This window comes from Galeopterus variegatus, unplaced genomic scaffold (genome assembly GCF_000696425.1).
Source record: "Galeopterus variegatus unplaced genomic scaffold, G_variegatus-3.0.2 Scaffold65, whole genome shotgun sequence".
In the NCBI taxonomy this organism is placed as follows: Eukaryota; Metazoa; Chordata; class Mammalia; order Dermoptera; family Cynocephalidae; genus Galeopterus; species Galeopterus variegatus.
The window spans coordinates 533,498-552,301 of record NW_007726176.1 but is presented as its reverse complement, the minus strand read 5'-3'; the positions used below and the strand labels follow the sequence as shown (position 1 = coordinate 552,301).

The window sequence follows — 18,804 nt, the reverse complement described above, 5'->3', positions numbered from 1 at the left end:
GGAGGAGGAGGTGGAGGGGCGGGCGAGAGAGAGAAGTGGGCACGGGAAGGAGGGGGAGAGAGGAAAAGGAGGCACCCAGGGAGAGGGGAGAAGAGAAAGGAGGGAGAGGTGGGGGGAGGGCGAGGAGGAGGAAGGAGGGGGCGCTGGGCCAGGTAGGGGGGATCAGGGCGCGCTGGAGCCGCCGCGGTGAGCTCCGGGGGGAGAGCGCTCTTAAGGGGGAAGCGCTTCGAGGAAGATCCTCGCGGGGACCTGAGCCCGGGAAAGAAGGCGGTGGGGTCTGTGCCCTCCCCTCGCTCCCGGAGGCCGTGGTTTCGGGTCCGGGGCTCAGGATGGCGGCGGGGCGGGTGGGGGGAAGCGGACACCCGGCGGGCCGTCTGCATTCAGGCCAGGACCGGGAGACTTGGCCCAAAGAAAGTGACTCAGGCACCATCAAGAACTCTTGGTGCCCCGGGGCCTTCGGGCAGCCCTCGGTCCCCGCGCGTCTCTCAGTTCCCCGGGGAAGCGGGTCCTCGTTGGGCGGGGCTGCCGGGCCTGGGGGCTCGGACCCCGGGCGGTCGGAGCGAGACCCTGGCCTGGGAAAGCTAGACACGTGGCCGGCTCTCTGCCGGGCCCTCACCCCCACCTCAGGGTCCCCCTTTTCTTGATCAAGTTCAAGCTCGAGCTCCTCGGCGCGCTGCCCACCAGCTGCCCCCTCCCCTCCCTTCCCCCTCCCTCTATTCCGCACCATCTCGCCTCTTCTCTCTTCCTTTGTCTCTTTCCCACCACTTAGTTTACACCCTCGCCTGCTCCCCGCCCCCCGCGGGCGCCCCAGCGTCCAGGCTGCGCTCAGATCAAGTTCAAGCTCGAGCTCCTCGGCGCGCTGCCCACCAGCTGCCCCCTCCCCTCCCTTCCCCCTCCCTCTATTCCGCACCATCTCGCCTCTTCTCTCTTCCTTTGTCTCTTTCCCACCACTTAGTTTACACCCTCGCCTGCTCCCCGCCCCCCGCGGGCGCCTCAGCGTCCAGGCTGCGCTCACCTGTTCCACCCAAACATTTCGGCGACCTTCAGCGCCCGCCGCCCGCTCGCCCCCGGCTCACTCCCCTGCCCCCGCCCCGCTCCGCCGGTCATTGAGTCCACCAGACCACAAGGTGCCGGCTCCTTACGGCGCACAAGCTACAGTTGTAAAGTCATAGGATAATATGTAGAATGCCGCCCCATCCCAGACCTGGGCGCGCACGGTCCGCGAAGACACGACCGCAGGAGAGGGAAGACCCACGCGGATCAGAGATGCGATCCTCCCGCCAAACAGACCTTCTCTGTCCCGGGTGCAGGAGAAGATGGGATGGGGTGTCGCGGGGCGGGGTTGGGGGGCCCTGGACCTCCGAGCAACCTCAGACTCGGCCTGAAACGTAACACGCTTCCCACACAGCAGAATTAGACCCCGACGTAGAAAATGGGTCAGGGGCAGATCCCTCCTCCCCACCATCCGAACACTCGGTTACAACAGATCAGCCTCGCAAAAAAGCTTGTGCTTTAACAGGGATGGGGAGCTACGCTTGTGGAATTCTGTGGGGATATGACTTAAAAAAAAAAAAAAAAAAGAAACCAATAACGATCCCACCTCCTGATTCCTCTGGTCACATCCGAAGAGGAAGGGTAATTTCTACTGACTTCTTTACGCTACAACTCATTCACAGTGGAACCAGCAGAGAAAAGAAAAGGAGACAGCCACCGCGATTGTTTGAATTTTGAAACAGACTGCCTTTAACCCTCCAACTTTTTTCTGTAAAAAGCCTTTTTCTTTCTTCCCTGAAAGCTTTGCATTGTTAACAATCCGAGGTAAACAAGGCTCCCTCTACAGGTGAGAGTTGGGAGTACACCACAGGTTCAGAGCTCAGTATTCACCCATTAGAAAAATAAAAATATGACAACACACGAAATTAGCGGTACAAAGACATCCTTCTGCACATGCTAAAGATTTTACTGTCAGTATAAAACTTACGCTTTCTTTTTAAAAGAGGGTTTAAGTATGTTACCCATTAGCACCTTTTATTCCTGAAATCAAATGTGTTTTCAAACTGATTCATTCTCCCCAGTTTTCTCTATGACATCTTTTCTTATCTTCTGTGGTGCGGGACAGCTTAGAGGCTTCATTACCTCAAGTTCTGCACATGTTAGTGCCCAATAATGGTTTTTAGAATGAGTTAGTGGCCACACTCCTCAGTTTATCCTGGGAAATGTGAGAGCTTCCAACATAGGAACTGTTCTTCCTCACTCTGAAAATAAGATAATTCAGGCTCAGGAGTTCCCATCTCTCCCACCACATTTCTAGACACCTTTGACTTCTCCTGGCCCAAGTCACTATTTCACAGCAGCGGTGGACATCTGGGCTTGAAATATAAAGCCAAATCCAACTGAAGTTCAAAGGTGGAATTGAACCCAGATAACCCACCTCTTCTCTGGCTAATAAAATAGAGCTACTACTGCCCAGGAGGGCACAGCAGTGATTTTCTCTAGGCATGAAATGTGAACTCATTTACCATCCTTGAGATAAAACAGCCCCAGCCCTGCTCTACCCACAGAAAGCAGCTGAGAGCCCTGGAGAAAGCTGGCTCTTAGCAGCACCGTGAATTAGAGTTTTCATGTGTGCCGAAGCCCACAGACATCTCCCAGATCCTTATTCCTGCAGGAGCTGCCACTCCTTGAATAACCTTGTGTAGGTTGTTTTTAGCGTCCTTGTTCCTCTGGACAACTCCCTCCATCCTTAAAGTGGCCACGGCATGGGACCCAATAAGGAATTGGGTGACCTAGTTTCTTGACCATTAATTCTCCCAGTGATGTATCCCTTCTTCTGGCTCCAGCCTGGTGGGGGACCATGGCAGAGAAAGCTGCTCCCTATCTGCTTAAGGGGGCAATACTGCCTTCATGTTACCTCTAGGCTCTGCAAACAGTGGGTGCTTTGGTAATCAGATGATTGGTGTATGCTCTGTGGAGCTGCTTAAGCAGCAAACCCCTTCAAGCGTCTTCCTATATGAAAAATGAGCATGTCTCACAAGCGGAGACCTGGCCATGGGACCCAGAGGTTTGTTATTATTAGGAATAACAGGATCTGGGCCGGCCCGGTGGCGCACTGCTACAGTGCACTGCTTGGGAAGCGTGGTGGCGCTCCCGCCGAGGGTTCGGATCCTACACACAGACCGGCCGCTCACTGGCTGAGTGAGGTGCGGGAGCAACACCGAGGGTTGCGATCCCGTTGCCGTTGCCGGTCCCGGTCCGGTACGGGCGCAACACTGAGGGTTGCGATCCATTGCCCGTCATGAAAAAAGACAAAAAGGAAAAAAAAAAAAAAAAAAAGGAATAACAGGATCTTAGTGTGACCAGAACAGGCGCTGTTCAAGCATCTCAAAGCATTAAAAAATCCATTTATCCCCACAAATTACTTATTAATGACAGAGGGGAAAGTGATCTAGTGGATACCTCCCAACCAAAGGATAGAATTCAGCAGCCCCCAAAGTGGGGCCACCTGATGTGATGAGCTTGTGCCTGAAGGGGATGCAGTAAAGAACACAGCATCACCCCTATGGTGTGTTCCCCCATGTCATGCTCTCCCCCCAAACGCTTAACCTGAATCCAATCATGAAGAGATGATCAGACAAGAAATCCATAGAGAGACTCTCCATAACACAATGGTCCTGGACTCTTCCAAACATTAGTTGTCATTAATTTGACTGTTCTAAATTATGAGACTAAAGAGAAATAACAACTAAATGCAATGTGTGAATCTTGGTTGGACTCCAGAGACAAGTAGTGAGGTGGAGATGGGGTCAGGAGGCAGAGTATGGGGGCGAGGTGAGGGGGTGAGGTGGAGACAAGGCGGGCGCTGGGCTGAATGGTCAGAGAAGGTCCTCCCAGGAATAAGCCAACATGTGCCCTGACCCCCAGATGGCAGAAGTTCACAGCTGGGTGAAGACCTGGGGGCATGGTCTTCTAGGCAGAGGCAACAGCTGGTGCAAAGGCCTTGAGGAACAGAATGGGACCAGTGTTGTTAGTGTGAGGTGGGCCAGGTGGAGGGTAGGAGGAGATGACAGTGGGAGGGTGTGCAGGGCACAGCATGCAGTGCCTTGTACACCGCTGTGAGGTGTGTGGATTTTATTCTAAGACCTAGGAGATCATGCAATGTGAATTGTGCTTTTAGATCAGGGGAGATGAAATTATAAGCGAGCAAGAGTTGCAGCCAGGAGACCAGTGAGAAGGTTGAATATGAAGAGCCTAATCAGGGCTGGCCAGTTAGCTCAGTTGGTTAGAGCTTGGTGCTGATAACACCAAGGTCAAGGGTTTGGATCCCCTTACTGGCCAACCACCAAAAAAAAAAAAAAAGCCTCACCAAATGGGACCAGTTCAAGTTCTGACTGTGACAATAGATGAGTGACTTTGGGCACCAGAACTAAAGCTCTCTAAAACCTCAGTTTCCCCATCTACAAAGTGGATCAGAAGACTGTGTGTTTAATGTAGCATTTGGCATCAAATTTTCCCCTTTGAAATTAGAAACTTCAGTAGCCAGCCTCCAAGACGGCCCCTGATGATCCTCCCCTCCTCTGGTCCTGCCACATGAATAAGGGCTGTGGAACCAAAGGGATATTGTGGGAGTGACGGCGTGTGACTGCTGAGGCTAGATCATAACAAACACCTTGATCTAATTTTTTTTTTTTTTGGCAGCTGGCTGGTAAGGGGATCCAAACCCTTGACCTTGGTGTTATCAGCATCACGCTCTAACCGTGTGAGCTAACCAGCCAGCCCCTTGTTCTAATTAATGGTAGCATTTATCATCATCAAGATTGTAAATTTTCACAATCATGGTCATCTCCCTCTCTAAAAATGCTGTACCAGTTTCCTCTGCCACCGGCAATATCTGCCAGTTCTCATTTCACTACATACTTGTCAGTGCTTCGGACTAGCAATCTCTTCGATCTTTGCCAATCTGGAGATGTAAAAAACAGTGTCTATTATCTTCCTTTGCCCCTCCTCATTTGGGATGTAAGTATATGTCTATGTGTACCATGTATTTACCGGTCACTTGTATTTCCTTTTTTTTTTTTTTTTTGAGAATGACCTATTCACATCCTTTGCTCATTTCTCTATTTAAGTTGATGGTCTTTTTGTTTTGTTTTGTTTTTGTAAGAACTCTTTGGAAATGAAGAAAATTAATCTTTTGTCCTATATTTTGCAAATGTATTTTCCTTTTGTTGTCTTTTTATTTTGTTTATATGAATTTCTAGCCATATGAGAATTTTACATTTTTGTATCATCCAATTAATTTTTTCTTCTTTAGGGCTTAGGGTTTCAGGTCAAAACAAAGTTTTTTTCCACTCTAAGAGTAGAAAAGTAATTCATCCATATTTTTCTGCAACATTTATATCTTTCTTACATTTAAATATTTATTCCAACTGTAATTTATATACATATAAGTAGTGAAATGGGGATCTAGCTTGCTTTTTTTCTAAATAGGTATCCAAATTGTCTCAATACCATCTTTTAAATAACTCATCTTGAAGTGGTGGGCTAATGGGTACAAAACTATGCTATCTACCCCAAGTGATTCATTGTGCAGTATACACATGTATTGAAACAACACACTGTACCCCACAAATATGTACAAGTAAATTTTAAAATATTTTGAATTTTTAAAAACATAAAAACAAAACAACAGAAAAAGTGATCTTCATCCACTGATTGGAAATGCCATCTTATAATATATTAATTTCCCATTATTTTTGGAATTGTCTATTCTATTCTATTGATCTGTCTATTCCTGTCCCAATATTATAGCTTTAAGATATATTTTACTATCTGGTAGGACTAGCACACATCTCTGTCCCTGCCCACACCATAATAAAGGCAATTAAATAAACCAGTGTCACAGCAAAGAGACACCCTAGGTGCAGCACAATTATGAGAAAAGGAGAAATATTTCTCCTGAGGGGCTCGTGGGGTGCAGTGGGAAAGAAGTTTCCTGAAATAAGTGACGTCTACTCTGAACCAAAGAAGGTGGGGGGAATGCGACAGGTGTACAGGTGTGTGTGTGTGGGGCATCCCCGCAGGATGGAGCGCAGAGAGCTCCACAGGCTTCGCACAAGCCTGGATTCAAAGCACTTGCTCTGCAGTTTGGGCTGTAGCTCAGTTTATCCAGTTGTTCCTGACATTTGCTGGTTTTGGCACAGCTGGCTCCAACATCAGAATCAGTTTGATCCCTTTGCTGAAATCTAGGAAAAACAGTCCAGTCCTGTTTTCTCATTCCTTCTCTATGTGGATAAATTTCCCATTGTGAGTATAACTAAGAGTCTGACTTGTTGAAATACACTCTCCTAAGAAACACAACAAAAGGTAAAAAATGACAGTTTCATGATTCTTCTTTTCAGGAATGTCTTGCTTTAAAATGTCACCAATTAACGTATGGTCATATCACTTTCCCACTCTACATGTGGCAGAGTTGAGTCATATCTCTCCCTGGCCTGGCATTCGAGGCCTTCCACAGCTCGGCTGGTCTTATCTCCTTCTGTTCTTCTCTGGGAACTCTGCTGAAAACAGACTCACCATCTTCCGTCCCCCAGGCCTCATGTGTGACCCCCTCCATGCCTTTGATCATGTATGCTTTGGGGCACGTGTTCCTTCCACAAGTAAGTGTAGAGCTCTCACCACGTGCCAGACACCATGACAAAACAGCAACGAACAATGCAGATACAGGTCTGCCCACGTCCAGAGCCATTAGACAGCAGAGTCCCCATGGCATCCTGCACACAGTAGGGACTCGTCATTGCCTCACACAGCCCTGAGGTCTTTAGCAGAGCTCTGAATTAAGCATGTCATCCTGAAGACAGCCACTCTTTGGATCTCCTACCGAACATGCTCATGCCTCTTCTCTCTTCCTTCTTTCCTAGCAACTTTGGAGAAGCTCAGCCAAAATGTCAAGGCCAGCCACAACCCAGCACGTCCACTCCTAGGTGTGTCCACAGCAAAACGAGTACAGCTGTTCCCTAAAGAACCCACACTAGAATGGCCATAGCAGAACACAGGTGACCCTCACAAACATGTTTGTGAGCAAAGGAGCACACACTGCACAATTCCATTTACATAAAGTTCTAGAACAAGCAAAACCAATTTGTACTATTAGAAGTCTGGATAGTGGTCACGCTTGTTGGAGGGCAGTGACTAGAAGGGGGCCAAGGGGTCTTCAGGGTGCTGACAATGTTTTGTTTCTTGACCTGGATATTGGTCAAAAGAGGTGGGGTCAGTTTGTAAAAATTTAGAGATGTCTACTTAATGATATGTAATATGTGCTCTTTTCTATATATGGGTTATACTTCAATAAAAGTTTAAAAAGAAAAAAAAAAAAAGAAAAAAAGCCAGGCCAGTTACCTGGCTAAGCAGCACAGAGCTCATTGTAATCAATTTCTACAACCCACTCTACACCAGGCGCCGGTGCTGGGTGGTTTGTATATGTTATCTTATTTAATCAACCAAATAACAAGGTTGATACTAATTGCCATGGTGCACGTGAAGATGAGGGGCTCTGTAGGAAGATTAAGCGACTCACCCAGCCAACCACCAGCAAGGAAACTGGTGCTCAGAGACCAGGGGACATGCCCACAGTCACAGAGCTAGAAGCTAGTAGCCGTGCTGGGGTTTCAACCAAGGTGTGTGGGTCTCCAGGGTGCAGGGTGGGCTCTGCTAAGGTGGGACCACTGAGCCAGGCCACGTGGCGCTACACTTCACCGACCTCCAGCAAAACAGAAAGAGAAACCCAGCAGAGCAAGTCTAGGCCCAGGATGTAGCCAGAGATTTCCTTGGGGCTGCTCTGAGGCATTCAGCCTCTGGCTGGACCCCAGGACTTCTCCACACATCTGTGGGTGGGCCTGGGAAGCCTGATGAGATGAAACTCTAGCTGGCGCCCCAGCAGATGGCTGGAGGGAAGGAGAGGGCCCCTCTGCAGGCCATAAGACACTGACTTAACCCCACTCCTCCAAGGAAACCATGTGGGGAAGTGGGGACAGGTTACCCAGATAAAGGGGCAGGCAGCCCCTAAACCCCCTAAACCCCCCCATGACAGAGCCCATGGCAGGGGGCTGGAGTTGTACAGGAAAAGGTTCTGGGGCTGCAGCTGCTGCACGGAGACCTTTCTGGTGGCAGGATTCACATGCTGGAGGCCAGTGTCCAGGGTGGGGGTGGAGTGGGGAACCAAGGGGCTGGGACCTGTGCTGTTTGCATTCAGGCTCTTCCTCAGTGTGACCTCAGGCAGGTGACTCAACCTCTCCAAGCCTTGGTTTTCTCACCTCTAAAATGGGGGAACAACACCAGGGGCTCGTTTTTGAAGGCTGTGGTGAGGCTTAAATGTAGTGATGCCTGAAGAGGGCTGGACTGGTGTCTGGCATACAGCACCTGCCCTGACCTTAGTTATCGTTAATGATAGAGATGTGAAAAATAAGTAATTAATAGTACAGTCAGCAGTCAGCACACATTCACTGAGCCTTACTGTGTTCCAGGGCCTGATCCAGGTGCAGGGGCCTGGGGAGTGAAACAAGCAGACCTGGGCCTGTCCCCAGGAAGCTGCTGGTGGCCTGACCTGTTCCCTAATCTATCGCTTTCTTTTTCCTTTCTCTTCTCCTTTCCATTCCCTTGGGAAATGGTGTCATTAATGTTGGAGAAACAGGGCTCTCTTTCACATTAACTCTACGACTTCAGATGAGTTACTTCAGCTCTCTGAAACTGAGCCTCGGTTTCCCCGTGTTGTGAGGAATTGAATTCTGTGTCAGCAAAGGCCCTGGGCAATTGTTCCTGCTCTCCTCCTTGCCTTCCTCTTCTCTCTTCTCCTTTCTCCCCACTTTCCCTCTGTTTCCTCTCCTTACTATTCTTTTTCCCGGCCCAAGCCTTTGGCATCTTAACATCCAAAGACATTGTCAAGTTCATTTCATGAAGCCCAGGCCATGGCAGATACTGTGGACTAGCTCACCTGATACCCCAAATCAACATCCTCCCTTGTCTTTCTCAATTACAAAGGGTGGAAAAATGAAATTCTTACTTTCCCAGCCTCCCTTACAGCCGATTGGGGATTGGGAGGAGGCATGTGACCCTGTTCCAGCCAATGAGATGTCAACAAAAATCTTTTGGCAACTCTCTGGGAAAGTTTTGCTTTGCTGGACTGGGCTTGCACTACCCCTTCCCATCTTCTTCTTGCTTTGGATATGGAAAAGATGGTTGGAACAATAGCAGCCAATTTGCAACTATGAGGAAAAGGTCAACAGCATCACAGAGACACCCATCCAACATTACAGACATTAGTACCAACCGTGGCTCCTCCACTCTTCTTGTTTTGGGATTAAAATAACTTCATGTTTTGTATTCAGTCAGCTGGGTTTTTGTATGTAGTCAAAAGCATTCCTGACTGATTCACAGGGCTCATCTATGGATGGACCAGACAGCAAGGACCCCCTATTCCCATGTGGCCTTTTCTCTGGAGTGTTGGGTGTGCTGTGTCTGGACACCCGCTGCACATACTGTGGTGCTTCGGGGGCAGACAAGCATCTAGTCCACTCACCTGTGGACTCTGTAGGAGAGAAGAGTGTCAAGCTATGGGACAGGTATGCGCAGGCACTTCCTCAGCCACAGGAGAAACTTGAGGCATGCAGAGCCACTCCAAATGCCCAAGCCTTAAAATGACCATGGGGACCAGCCTGGTGGCGCACTCGGTAGAGTGTGGCGCTTGGGAGCGCGGCGGCACTCCCGCCAAGGGTTCGGATCCCATATAGAGACCGGTCTGCTCACTGGTTGAGCGTGGTGCGGGCGCGACACCGAGGGTTGCGATCCCGTTACCGGTCACAAAAAAAGACAAAAAGGAAAAAAAAAAAAATGACCATGGGCTGGCATGGGCTCTGTGACTCATTTCTATCGGGGGGGGGGAGCTGCTTGTGGTTGTACTGGGCTGAACCCCTTTTCCTGACTGTCATTGGCACCCCAGCCCAAAGCTCAAGGCTATCCAGGTCCTGGTATTGGGATACTGCAGAAGGGGATGAGAGGCGCAGGTGGGCTCTGGGCCCCCTGCCCAGCTTTGCTAGCAACATGCCTGTCTGCTGCTACACTTGATATACTGGCTTCCTCCCCAGAAGAAATTCCCTTGAAGAAAGGGTTTCCTGCGTAAAAAGTCTGGCCCAAACCTGCTGTTCCAGTAACAGAGAAGCTGTAGCATGGAGAAGTCAAAGTTACACAGCTGGTCATGGGTTAGGGCCACACCTAGAACCAGAGTCACCAGACTCTCTCTCAGGTGCTTGTCTCCACTTGCTGTTAACCTGGTTATGCCCCTGCTCTCCTCTGGCAGAGGAAGATGCACCATGGTGCACACAACAAACTCTGTGCCCAGCCAGCAAGCCCTGGGGGAACTGACCTCTGCAGACTGCTCCATTGGACCCCAAGCACATCTTCCCCCTCTCTCCTAGCCCTCTGCTGTTCCTGCCCCAGGGCCTTTGCACTTGCTGACTCCTCTGCCTGGGAAGCGCGTCCCTCATCATGTTCTCTGGGCTGGCCACTTCTCATCATTCGGTCTTGGCTCAGGTGCCACCCCTTCAGAGAGGCCGCCTCGTCCAGAGGCGTTGCCTAACATCTTACCCTATTTTAATTCTCTGCCCCAAACTTCTCACTTTTGCATATTTGTTTCGTATTGACTTGTTTATCACCCCCCCAGCCTTTGAGCCTGAGGGTGGGCACCTTATCCATCTCATTCACTGCTGTATCCTCAGTGTTCAGAATGGCACCCAGCACATAGTAGGAACCTAATAAATGATTTTTGAATGAACGAAGGAGGAAATTTCTTTAAAACTATACCACACAGTGTCACAGGGAGGGCAGCTGTCTTGTGGGCTGTGAGCAGAAGCTGTGGGCCTATGTCTCTCAGTCTGAGTGGGGGTGGGTGAGCTACAGGCCTGCGGGGGGGGGGGGTGTCCACGCCCAATAACCCTGAGCAAAACAAAGCAGCCAGCACATGTTCACAACACTATGCCCTCCCACCCTCAAAAAAAAAAAAAAAAGCCCGTTAATGAGGTAAACACAATCACAACCAGGAAAAAGCTTGGCCATGCTTCTTCGGGTCCACCCAAAGCCATTATCTCTAATTGATCTCCAGACATCAGCTGCTGAAGCGTCTGAAACCCTCCTGCATCCTCCAGGTCTGGTTACAAAGCCCCGGCCCACCCACCTACCCACCCACTGAGTAGAGTCAGGTCTCCTAAAGCTGCTCTTTGCTGGGGTGACAGGACCTGTCTGGGCCCCACATGAAAAGGACCCATCAGGCTGACAAGCTTCTGGGGGAGTCAAGAACCTGTGGAAAAGCCACAAGCTGCCGGGGGCTGAGCGGCCTGTGTTTCAGTGCATTAAGCAGAAGTCTTGACAAAGCCACCAGGAGTCTCCCCCTCAAAAAAGCAACAAAACCCAGCTTGGGGTGGAGACAGCACCCTGCCCCAAACCCCACCAACTCTGGATAAAAGAGGCACCTGAAAACTGGAGTAGGAGTTTAGTTCTGAAGACAAAACAAAAACAGGACTTAGCCACAAGACTACAAATCCCCTCTGGGTCTCAGTCGGGCTGGGCTCAGAGTTGAGGGGGTTACAAGGTCAGCCACTGGTTCAGTGACCATCTGGATGTTTGGAATAGCTCCTTCCTGGCCCGGCCCAGGAAAGACACCTCCTTTCCTGTTGGATCTCTCGTCCTTAGAGACAGGGCTGAGAGTTGCTACCCAGGCTGGCTTGCAGGGTGGTGTACAGTCAGAGCTCTAAGAGGACAGAGCTGCCGCCTCCCCTCACTTACGGAGGCCCAAGTAGCAGCTCCGGCCTCCATCCCAGCTTTTCCCTTGACACAGATAAAGCATCCCCAGTCCAGCCCTGTATGCGGGGTTTCTGCTCATGGCACCAGGCCATGCACCAGTAAATTATGGGCACTGCATGCATTTTTTCCCTGGATAATGAAGTTGAAAAGTCACCTCGGCATCCTTGCATTTGTAGGAGTGGATGTCTGCAGCCCTGAAGGGGACTAAGCCTGGAGGAGCTGCTGGGGACAACCAGCCGGTTAGGTTTGGGGTATCTACTAGCTCCATTAGGCAAGTGGCTCTCGAAACAGGATGTCGGTGTCTTCCGCTCCTTTCCCACATAGCTTCAGGGAGGCAGGAGGAAAGAGGAGACAACAGACCTCTCTGAACCCTGGCTGCCCTGGCAAAACAGCAGAAATACGCACTTTTTTTTTTTTGAGTATTTAGAAACTGCAGCAAGTTTCTAGAAAGCACTGGAGGATATTCAATAGCATATATTGATTAGGAAAATAATGCCCTATAACAAAAGATATTTGACAATTAGCTTTTCACACCTCCTTTGTAGTTTCAAAGAAAGGTTTCTGAGAAGAGAAATCACTCCCTCTCAAGTTCAGAAGTGCCCTGTTTTGCTCTACACCATCTTTAGGAGGATGGAGAATGCTAGGCTGTCTGTGTTTATGGCACCCAGATTCCCACATTGGGGTCATGGTGCTCCTGGCTCACAGTCCAGCCATGTTTTTTGGGTCAGCATAAAGAACTGCGGTAAATGTGTCTTAGCTTAACACTTACACGGTCGCATCAGTGGGGCCTCTGCAGTGCTTTCCCCCACCAAGAAGGGGGCACAAAAATCTTTAGGCATTAAAGAAACAATTTTTTCTGAAGTAACTTTTTTTTTTTTTTCTTCAAGCCAGTGATTTTTTTTTTTTTTTTTTTTTTTTTTGAGACTGGCCGCACTGCGCTCAGCCAGTGAGTGCTGTGAGCGCACCGGTCATCCCTATATAGGATCCAAACCCGCGGCGGGAGCGCTGCTGCGCTCCCAGCGCCGCACTCTCCCGAGTGCGCCACGGGCTCAGCCCCAAGCCAGTGAAATTTTTAAAAAGAAAGCCAACAAGAGGGGAACCATTCCTACTAGATATTAAAACATATTATAAAGTCTTAATACTTAAAACAGTGTCATGCTGGTATGTGAGTAGTCGAAGAGACCAATGGACTGAAAAGAAGTAGATTCTGCTTTGAATGGAAATTTAGTTAAGTCATCAAGATGGTATCTGAAATCAGTGGGGAAGAACAGATTATTTAATAATGATACTAACACAAAAGCAGGATACTTATCTCAGAATATACCAGGATAAGCTCCAACTGGATCAAAGATAAAATATGAAAAATGAAAACATGTGTATTTTTTGCTCTGTCAGCTGAGAGAACCTTAAAGAAAGGACACCCCAGCAGCAATAAGCACACATAGCACCCAGATCTTATTTTTTGTTTTGTGTTTGGTGGCTGACCAGTATGGGGATCCAAACCCTTGACCTTGGTGTTATTACACTGCATGCTAACCAACCGAGCTAACTGGTCAGTCCAGAGAGATCTTGGTTTTTGATATAATTCTCCAATGAAAGGAATCACGGCTCCCTGGGGAAACAGCTGATTCTAGGACTTGGGCAGGAAATATACAGGATGAGTCTGGAGCATCCTAAAGTGCCAATAAGTAAAGGAACATCAAAAACAACAAGCAAAAACATTGAAGGGGTGTGTCAGAAGAGCACAGGAGGCTGGCCAGTTAGCTCAGTTGGTTAGAGCATGGTATTGATAACACCAAGGTCCAGGGTTCGATCCCTGTACCACTCAGCTGCCAAAAAAAAAAAAAAAAAAAAACCCCCAAACAGCAGAGGAACCAACCAAAAGAGCTCCCAATGGCCAAAGCTGGAAACATGAGCAACAAAATAAGGGAGTATTGGTTTATAAACCAAAGTATAAAATAAATAGCCATGAGTTCATGCTGATATAAATAAATGCCTGAGTAAAATAATACATGTGGGAGGAGAGACAGATTTCCCATGTGCAAGAATTCCAAATAATTTATGCACATACCTCACCCTCAAGGCCCTCCTTGAGAACATAACTCCCCCTCCACAGGTGTGGGCTGCACATAGTAACTTCCAATGTGTGCGTATAGAGAGGGAAAAAAGAGTGACTTAGAGTGAAGAAACCTGACAAAGATCGCCTCAGCCAGGTGTGATCAAGGCCAATATCGACAGTCATTAATCATGTTGATACGATGTGATGAAATGGCATTCCATGTCTGTGGTCATCCCTTCTAACAACCCATAAAAATGTTTTATATGGAGAAAAATATCAGACAAATTCCAAAATCCTACAAAGTACATGAACAATACTCTTCAAAACTGTCAAGGTCATCAAAAACAAGGAAAGTCTGAGAAGCTGTCACAGCCCAGAGGAGCCTAAAGAGACATGATAACTAAACATAATGTTGTCTCCTGGGTGGAATCTTGGAACAGAAAGGGACATTAGGCAAAAACCAGGGAAATGTAAATAAACAATAGACCTCAGTTAATAATAATGTATCAGTACTGGTTCACTAATTATTACAAAGATGTAAGATGTTAATAATAGAGGAAACTGTGTGTGGCTGGGAGGGTAATGTGGGAACTCTGTACCATCTTCTCAGTTTTTCTGTAAATCTAAAACTTCTCAAAAATAGTCTATTAAAAAAATGAAAACATAGAACTACTAAAAGAAAGCATGGGGGTGGAGTGGAGTTAGCCTTTTGAAGATACAAATGCAGAATTCGTTAAAGAAAAAAATTGATAAGTCTGAGTATATAAAAATAAAAATGACAAAACACACATAGTATAAGCAAGATAAGAGATAAAGGGCTAAGGATGGGAAAAAAGAGGCAATAGATAACTCTAGGGAATCAAAAGAAAGGAAATATAATCACAGTACACTAACTGGGTCAACTGAATAATATGTACATTGTCATAGCAATATAAATAATGAATAGTGATTTATTTAAATAGAGAGGTATAGACATATAGTGGGATGGAGAAGGAGAAATAATAAGTGTGTTTTGAGACAGTGCAAGAGTGTAAATACTTATCTCCTACAGCAAGAAATTAAACAACAACAAAAGCCCATATTGAGAAATCAAGATCTACCAGTATAAGCATGTATTTAGAAATGGGAAGTAAATACCAAAAGCAATTGCTAGAAGATACAAAAGAAAAGAGGCTACCTCTAGAAAGTAGAGACTGAACTGGGGAGGCTGGGGCAGGGCCTACTGTTTTTTTTTTTATATGATTTTAAAAAAAATTCTATCAATAAAAATAAAAATAAAAATGAATAGAAAACAAAAAAGATAAAGGGCTACCAGAGAAGCTATTCTGAGGGTGAGCTGCCCTGGGGTAATGGTAGAGGGTCTTGGGACACAGGGTAGAAAATGAGCATGGTATCCCAGCTGTACATCTTCTTTTTTTTTTTTTTTAAAAAGATGACCGGTAAGGGGATCTTAACCCTTGACTTGGTGTTGTCAGCACCACGCTCAGCCAGTGAGCGAACCGGCCATCCCTATATGGGATCCGAACCCGGGGCCTTGGTGTTATCAGCACCGCACTCTACCGAGTGAGCCACGGGCCGGCCCCCAGCTGTACATCTTCTTACAGAGGAAATGCTCCAAAGAGCAGACTCTGCCAAGAGAAATCCAAACAGCAGCTTTGATCAAGGTCAGTCAGTATTTCAGCAGCTTTTTGTGGTTTTTTGCCACAGCAGAAACCTTCCACAGTGCCAGAGATTTATTGAGACAGGAAAAGGTTTGGACTATAGATTTTCAGATCTTGAATATGTGACCAATGGCATTTCAGGCCTTTCCTGTGCTCTCATGGTGGCAAGCTGAGCCCCTTCAGCTCAGCCACAAAACAAGTAACAAGCAGGCTGATTCCAGAGGCCTGCTGAGAGTGACTAAGACTCCTTACAAGAGAGAGAGCAAGAGAAGGAAGCCAGCAGGAAAGCAGTAAGGCCCGGAGTGGGGAAGGCAGTGGTGGGAAGAAAGGCAGGAGGCTGGGAACTGAGCAAGGGATGTCTGTGTACTTTAGTGGGTGGGCTTAGTGGGAAGAGGATGAAAGGGACTAAAATCCAGGCAGCTAAGGCATCAGACCCCACATCCTTACAAATGTCACAGGGTTCACCCATGTATTGCTCCATGCCTGGTTCCAGAGAGCAGACAAATGCTCAAAGTTTGAAAAGACTGGTCTAGAGAAGTGGCTACTGCAAGACAGTAGCAAAAATTGCAAACAGTGAAAAGAGGCTGATGATAGTGAAGATGTGCTGAGGGCTACAAAAGAAGATGCTGTCTCTCATAATGAAAACTAAGGTGCTCTTTATGTTTAACCTCCTCAACCTCCCCCAAGGGAAGACCTCCAAGGTTAAGAGGCTCTGAAATTTTACTGAGAAACTCTGCCTTTGTTCATCCTAAAATATCTCACTTTGCCATATCTAATGCTTTTTTGCCTTACACATCTACATATTTGACACTAACAGTACTGCCCCTCTTTCTTTTATTTTCATTTTCCTTTTGGTGTCATTAAAAAAGGAGTAAATACCAAATGATTGGATTTTGCCATTTAAAAAGGCCTGTCTGAGTCTTTTTGACTCTGTGTAGTAGAATTTAACCCATTCACATTTATTGTGATTTACTGATGTCTGATCTTGTTCCTGTTAGCTTACTTTATGTTTTCTCCTTATTATAGCTCTTCTCTACTGGTTTAGAAGTTCTATATTCTATTTCTATTTCATGGAAATTACTCTTTAACTTTAAAGAAACACATCAGAATCTCTGCTTCTTTAAGAGACCACCAAAGGTCACACACACTGAGCAGCAGCAGGAGACATGGCAATGTTTCCATTCTGTCATTTCTCCCCTCAACTCTCACCTTGCATGGGCTGCAGGCCAGCCTGAGGAAGGGAAGGAGGAAATCATTACTGCTGTCAGACTCTTAAACCTAGTTGTCCAAGTCAGTACCTGTGGGTTCTCCACAGGTTAAGAATGCTGTGAGTCAGGCATTGTTTGAGTAAGTGACAGGCTCTCATTGTAACCCATTAACTGTGCTTCTCCTTTGGGTCTGTCCATCATGTGGGGTCCTTCTGAGCAGGGGGGAAGTTGAGAGGGCTCATGAGAAAAGAAATAAGGGGAAGGGCTCAGAGAGAAAAAGAACAGAACCCTGCTTTAATCCCTCCCTGCCCCACAACTTAGTCCAAATGATAATGATTAAGAAGTGAACATGGTCAGCCAAAAAGTGAAAACAACCAAAATGTCCATCAACAGATGAAAAATGGATAAACAAATGTTGTATATCCATACAATGGAAAATTATTCAGCCATAAAAAGGGATGAAGTTCTGACACATGCTACCACATAGACGAACCTTGAAGACACTATGCTAAGTGAAATCATCCAAGACACAAAAGGATAAAAACAGCATGATCCCACTTATATAGAGTAGTTAGATTCATAGAGACAAAAAGTAGAATGGAGGTTACCAAGGGCTGCGGGAGGGAATAGGAATTATTGTTTAAAGGTACAGAGTTTCTGTTTGGGGTGATAAAAAATTTTTAGAAATAGGTAATTGGTGATGGTTGCACAACACTGTAAATATACTCAATGTCATGAATTACATGAGGGCACTTCAAAAAGTTCACGGAAAAATAAAGTTAAAAGATAATACCGGGCCGGCCCGGTGGCGCACTGGATAGTGCGCCACTTGGGAAGTGTGGCGGCGCTCCCGCCCGAGGGTTCGGATCCCACATACAGACCGGTTCCTGCTCACTGGCTGAGCGAGGCGCGGGAGCAACGCCGAGGGTTGCAATCCCGTTGCCGGTCCCCGGTCCGGTACGGGGGCAACACTGAGGGTTGCGATCCGTTGCCGGACAAAAAAAAAAAAAAAAAAAAAAAAAAAAAACGACAGGTACTTAATAAGCCCAGTCCCGGGTAGAAGAGTTAACTAGCAATTTAGAAGTGTTTTTATTTTTCACACACAGGGATGTTCTCTTTCCATGCATCTCAAAAGGGCATTTTATTTCTAAGGAATTGGACAGAACATCTTGGTTACCAGCTCATTGATTTTTTTTTTTTAATTAACTTTTAAATTGCAGTATTATACACACACACACACACACAAACACACAAGAGTACTTCAAAAAGTTCGTGGAAAAATGGAATTACAAGATAATACCAATCCTTCCACGAACTTTTTGAAGTACCCTAGTAATTAAAGATGACTAAAATTGCAAATTTTATCTTACATATATTTACCATGATTTTTAAAAACAGTGAATGTGGGATGAAATTTTTAAAAAGAAAGAAAAAAAGAAAAGAAAGAAGTGAGTGTGGAGAGTTTTTCTGGGTGGGCTTGTTTCCTTTGTCTCCTAGGGAGATGGGAGTCTGAGCCTGACTCCTAGTGCTGATGGAAGACAGCGCTCTCTCCTCTGCCTGGCTTCAGAGAAAGGCCCTTGTTCTGAGTCTCCTTCTCCTCTGCCTCCATTCCCTAAGCTGGCTCTGGCCTTCGCCAGCCCCAGGTCCTGCTCAAGCTGTTGCTTCTCAGCTTTCCCCACCCAGGCCCTCTCTGCTTGCCCAAATCCCATTTAAAAATTAGCGAGGGTCCCCTGAACCACCTGGTAGGTTTCTGACCCCATCTTATTTCTGTTTTCTGCCCCAGGTTATAGCTCCGAGGCTGCCGTCTTCTTACCTCTACTAAAAAGAGCTCCTTTATAGCAACCACACAGTCTTACCCATCTTTGTGGCCCTGGTCTCCTGTACAAGGTCATGATTCAATGTGTCTATTAAACAACCGTTGCATAATATTACCATCAGTAGCAGTAGCAGTCACTGAGATTTCCCCCATGTGCCCAACACAGTGCTAAGCACTTACCTTGCTCTTGGAATAACTCTACGGGGTAGGGGCATT

At 47.0% G+C, this 18,804-nt stretch overlaps 1 protein-coding gene and 1 non-coding gene across 3 annotated transcripts in view; one reads left to right on the top strand and one right to left on the bottom strand.

Moving 5' to 3' along the window:
* The window catches only part of NOL4L (nucleolar protein 4-like), a 75,103-nt gene that overhangs the window by 35,265 nt on the left and 21,034 nt on the right, over window positions 1–18,804 (bottom strand). The window lies entirely within an intron of this gene.
* On the top strand, window positions 4,261–4,335 carry TRNAI-GAU. The gene has a single exon. It is a non-coding gene; the product is annotated as a tRNA-Ile (tRNA).